This window comes from Amblyomma maculatum, chromosome 7 (genome assembly GCF_055883805.1).
Source record: "Amblyomma maculatum isolate TAMU_Amacu chromosome 7, ASM5588380v1, whole genome shotgun sequence".
NCBI classification, from domain to species: domain Eukaryota; kingdom Metazoa; phylum Arthropoda; class Arachnida; order Ixodida; family Ixodidae; genus Amblyomma; species Amblyomma maculatum.
Window position 1 is genome coordinate 116,658,156 of NC_139350.1, and position 6,002 is coordinate 116,664,157.

Sequence of the window (6,002 nt, forward strand, 5' to 3'; positions counted from 1 at the left end):
TGGTGAAGATCTGCAGCTAAATTTAATCAGTAAGATGTAAATGGGCATCATTTTATGAGAACTTTTAAATGTTTATTTTTTTTCCCGATAATTTGTTTCTTTGGTTTAGGACTGCCAGACACGCATCACATTCAATAGTGATACTGTGATAGCCGTAGAAAATTGGTAGCATACTGCAGTGTTTCTTGCTGCAAATTTAAATTTCTGCATACATGTCAAAGCAAACATTTGCCTTTTGCCATTGAAGCCTACCAATAATCTTTGCTTGCCAATGATGAAAAAAAAATGTTTTAATTTATTCCAGGCCACATTTCAGGACTGTATTGCAATATGCACTCCACGTGAAGTACCTTGACAGTGCACCTTCAAAGGAAATCATGTACCTGCTTGCAGAGCGGCAGCTCGAAGAAACAAAAAGCAACATCAGAGCTGAGGCAGAAGTGGTAATGCATCTCCTTGCCGCATACTTCAAGGATGACCCTCGTGCTCTCCACCGTGTCTTTGAAGTGAGTTATAAACCCCACTGTACCTCAGTAGTGAATCCTGAGCAATCCATTTTGGAGATTGTAAAATAATGTGAAACTATTGTGGTGTCAGGTATAACCTAACAGCCTTCATGGCCTTATTCACTGAAACTTGGAACTATATAAAAGAAAGAAGAAAGAACTATAATTATTAGAAGCCTTGATTATTTCAGTTTGACTTCCCTTGCGTCTTTTCAGTATGCTTGTTAGGTTCGGTAGCTACCATATGCTGGCACCACTCTTCTCTATTTGCAAGACTGATGCTTATGGCTATACGGATTAGAAGCATGGAACCCATCAAGGAAAGGAAACTCCTTAGTTGTAAACAGAAAAGGTGCACCTGTCAGCGCCGTTTTATTTTTGTTGAAATGCGTAGCATCTGTAGCATGGAATAGAGAGCTGCACCATTGAAGTGAAATCTGCAGGTGACTGTCGGAATATCCGCAGCTATATTGTTTGCCGCGTATATGTTCCTAGAAACCAAAGGATTCGGTGCATCGGCTGAGTAAAGAAACATGGCTATAAAGTTAGTCAGTTATCACTGTTTTGGAACACAATAAGGTGTTCTTGTTTGTTACCACATGAATTTCATTTTACTCCCGTCTCTTATCAGGAAGGCACGAGCATTACATCCAGGATCTCCGATTTGCCGTCCACGCCAGTTATATTTGTACTCGGTAAGCTTGATGATGGTATTTATTATCATGCTTTGTACATATGGATGCGGCAACAGATTGTGTGGTTGGACTAATTGCAGTGATCCATGCCTTTTCCTGGATTGCTTAGCTCTTCATTCACAAAAAGGCTAACTAATCAAATTAAATTACGGTTTAAATTTTGGGAAGCTGTCTTCATAGGTTACGAGATATTGTCATATATCTAACCAATGAGTATGGGTATATGTTCTTGTAAACTGTAGATATGCGAGCATTATACAAGATCACTATGTGTTCCTATTTCAGTCAAAATGACCATTTGAAGGCATAGACTTCCGATAAAAAATGGGACAAAGTTGCACTTCGAGTATTCAAATAATGATTACTATATAATTTTGCGCGACAGGCACATCTTTCTTTTTTTTTTTGTTACTAGCATTTTTTATGGCTTACAATACTGAAGTCAATATTTATGTTATTAAAAATTAACCAAAAAATTGTCTTAATTTTTTTTTTTGCAAATTACCTGCTCCTTTCATATTGACAGCACCAGTGCGTATGATGTCTTCACTTTTTAGGCTACTTTAAATAAAGCACTGGCACTGTGTTGCATTAGAAGCGAAACAAAAATGTTTATTCTATTTCAGGTACCATATATGGAAAGCAGTGCGTGTTTTGTGAACAGGAGGCTGTATTTATAGAGCCAGCATCATTCAGTGAGGAAGCTTGCCTGCTTTTCGTGCTGTAATAAGTCCTGAATCTTGAGTGTCTTGACGCTGGAATTTATCCAGAGGTGAGGCTCTTATCGTTTTTTTTTTTTTTTTTCTGGTTGTATCGTATATATGGGATGAATGTCATTTCTCCATTTAACACTTGATTCTTCGTTTATTGTACTTGTTGAGGCGAAGCATTTCAGGATAGTGCTTTTAAAGGACCATTTGAAAATATCTTTCCTCCTGGCCTTACTCTTCTTGTTGCTTTTAGAACTGATTTATAATTATGTGCTGTATATACTAATGCATGTAACGCTACTTTTCTAGTCTTGTTTCCAGTACTCAACTTTTCCATTAAGAAAATAGTATTCCCTATCTTGTCAAATTCAGCAGTGGTGCAGGCAAGAAAACATAATTTCTGTGCACTTCTATGAGCTGGCTTACTACTAGCTTGCCTGCTCTATTGTAAACCGGGTGCTGGGGCTCCTATGGACGAGCCCACCGAGGGAGATTGCAGACGGTGTACAAAGCGATAGGCTATGAATAATGCACGCACCAGTGATTTGACTCAGCTAACTTGCCACTTAGGACGCCCACCCTTATCGATCTGTGAAAAGTGCATCCTTCAGCAATTCCGTCTTCACACAGCAGCCAAACTTTATTTGTACAAACACTCTTCTATGTCACAGTGCCCTAGCTGTTCACATATATAAGCAGATGTAGAACATTGCCTCACACAACGCCATACAGATTTCTAGTCTCCTACTTATTATTTGCCTCGAACCCCACCATGGCTCATTTTGCTTGCCTCGCGGGGCTAGGCCGCACAACGTGCCCTTGTCACTTTCGTCAAGAGCCTTCTAAACACCTAGCCCAAGGGCTTTTTAATAGACACGTTACTGACACGCACCGATGTGATGGCCAGATCTGTTCCTTACTGTAAGAAAAATCTACGAAATATTTTTGCACATAATTTAAGCTCTATTAGTGTGCAACCTCTCGTAGCTCCAACAAAATGTACACCTGTGACTTTGTGCGCGTTTGCAATTCCCTTTTGTTGGGGGTATTGCAGAATACGTGAATCTATGCCACTGTACATTACGATTTTATTTACTTATATCCAGAGATATATAAATAACTAAAAGAATTTTTACAGGTTGTTCAGCCACTATTTCACCTTTTTCTGCAGCCGAAGTTTTTGGAATAGTAAGCAATCAGCGATACACATCAGTGTTCGAGAATTGCATGAATGTTAAATAGTTGCACTGAAAACGTTTGTTCGCCTTTGAATATTCTAGCAGAACTACTTAGCCAACTATTCAGTGTTTCATGCGGTTTATGAAATACTAAGCAACAAATATAACAAGCATGTTACAATGTATTCTTTGGTAAAACAAACATAACTAAAACAAGTCATTTCTGTTTTATAGGCAAATATTTTTCATCTGCCCCTTGTCAGGGAGCAAGTGGCGAGGCGGAAAGAAGTCACTCACCAGCGTCCATTCGACAGTTATGAAGTTGGCGCAGAAGCTTCGTTCCATCTCCTGATACACTAAGCATGTATGTCAATTTTCTCATGGTTGTTCTTGACTGCATGCCTTCATGGCTCTCTTGATCTTTTTTGATGGATTCTTGCTACGTTCAAAACAACTGATGCCTCCTCATTTAAATAATATATATATATATATATATATAAAACCATGATCCTGGAAACAGTGTAATAATTGAAAATTCTGCGTTTCCGCATCACTTAAGCTTTTTACCATTTCATCTCGTGCATGACTTTCAACAAATATTTTACCTTTTTTACATAGAGAAAGTAAAAGGCATGGCAGATTTAGCATGTAGTAATACATTCGAAACATGTGCCACTTGGTTCCCAATATTGAGTACAGAGAAAAATGAACGTCCAGGGGTAACATTCAAATGCCAGCGTCCCATTTGTCGAAAGTTTGCTCATGGAAAAACTGAAACAGCTTACCTACCAAAAATGGTTCTGACTTCTGCAATAATTTTGCCCTTGTATAGTGGTACATTTAAGATCACTGATAGTCACACAGTTTTTTTTTTAAGTTTAAACTCAAGTCCTTTACCCTATCTAAGCGTGCAAATTATCAGTAAAAGGTTTTTATATGTCTGACATCCCTTCTTTGCATGTTATTTTCTGCAATATATCCATATTTTTCATAATTTATTTTATTTCTTGTGTCGAATTCTAGAAACTCAGGTGTTAATTTTATCACTGCCTTAGAAGTACTGAAAACATTTTGCGTCTTTTCGTTAAAGGTGAAAGCAAGGCGCCCGTGTGTTGTGCTATGTCAGTGCACGTTAAAGAACCCCAGGTGGTCTAAATTTCCGGAGTCCCCCACTACGGCGGCTCTCGTAGCCTGAGTCGCTTTGGGACGTTAAACTCCACAAACCAAACCAAACCAAACCAATTCTCCATCTTTTTCCAGGGCCTAGAATCTTATGGTTCTGACAAACTATCTTTTTTTTGTGCTTTTCAGAGGATCTCAGACAGAATGGCAGATTACAAAAGAGGATGCATGCCCTGAAGGCAGTTTAATGTACGAAGGGAAATAAACCGTATGTATGTGTTCCATTGAATGGGTGTTAAATATATTTGCATACAAAGTCCTACACAATTTGCATGCGTGCATGTTTCTTCACTAGATAAATCGCAAATATCACATGTGGTCACCGACGCTACTCTCACTTCAACTGCATGCTGAAAAAACACCAACATTCTTCCTAAAAAGAAATCAACAATCATATCCCATCGGCTGGTACAAACTGTACCAGCCGATGCTGTACTGTCGGTAAAAGAACAGATTTCATTTTTTGTTGATTGTGCGCGTGACTCAGAAAGCAGACAGCTTCATAATTGCAAAAGAAGGCCTGTGTAACAGGTTGCTTAACGTAATTAGAAAAAGGAAAATTCGGTCATGCAGAAATGGACTTGATGCTGTATTCAGAAGGCACAAATTCTGTAAAGCAGAAATGAACTAAGTGCTGTATTCAGAAAACAGAAATTCTGTAAAGCGGAAATAAACTCAATGCTGTATTCAGAAAACAGAAACCCTATAATGGAAATTTGGACTTGATGCTGTATTGAGAAAACAGAAATTCTGTGAAGCAGAAATGAACTCAATGCTATATTTAGAAAACGGAAACCTTATAATGCAGAAATAAACATTATGCTGTAATCAGGAAACAGAGATTCTGTAACCAATTAACACAGTCCGTTTTACGGTTTTACGTTATATTAGGAACGTCCGTTATATGAAATACGGAAACAGCTCGGCAATAAATTACCTCCATGTTTCTACGTAAATCGGCGAATTTTTTTTTACAGTGTAAGGGTGGCAGATTAAGGCTTGATTTCATTGAAGATATGCTGGCGCTCCTGTTATAGTTTGAAAGAATCAAACGGGCAGCGTCATGTTGGACCATTTCTAGCGAATAAATTAGATTTTCGTGATGAGGGTCCCAGATAGGTGCGGCGTATTCTATCTTTGGACGTACTAACATTTTGTACAGCAAAATTTTGAGCGAGGAATGCGCTCTAGCGAAATTGCGGCGGATGTAACCCAGCATACGATTAGCGTTGTTAATTATGTGTGTGATATGTAAAGACCAAGTACGATTGGAAGTGATGTGTACACCAAGGTACTTATATGAGTGTACCGATTCTAACGGAAGATGGTTTAGAAAATAAGTGGGAGTACTGTCGCAAGTTCTGGATACGCGAAGGGATTTACATTTATTGATGTTGAGTTCCATTAGACATGTTTTGCACCAAGAAGTTATAGCATTCAGGTCTGATTGAAGGGTGGTTACATCGTCACTGCATGTTATTGCTCGAAAAATGACACAGTCGTCAGCAAATAAGTGAATATGTGAGGAAACGGAAGAAGGCAAGTCGTTAATGTAAATTAGAAAAAGAAGAGGGCCAAGTACGGAGCCTTGTGGAACGCCGGAATTAACAGGGTTGAAGTGAGAGTTATGATTATTGGCTGACACGTACTGTGAACGGTTAGTAAGAAAATATTCAATCCAAGTAAGAAGCTTGCGATCCATGTTCATTAGTTGTAATTTGTAGTTTATGA

General features: G+C 38.5%; 1 long non-coding RNA gene across 1 annotated transcript; it reads left to right on the plus strand.

The window, feature by feature from the left end:
• Window positions 1-1,953: 1,953 nt before the first annotated feature.
• On the plus strand, window positions 1,954-4,446 carry LOC146184520 (uncharacterized). Its single transcript, XR_014708570.1, has 3 exons — window positions 1,954-1,973; window positions 3,353-3,453; window positions 4,401-4,446. It is a non-coding gene; the product is annotated as an uncharacterized LOC146184520 (long non-coding RNA).
• Window positions 4,447-6,002: the final 1,556 nt, after the last annotated feature.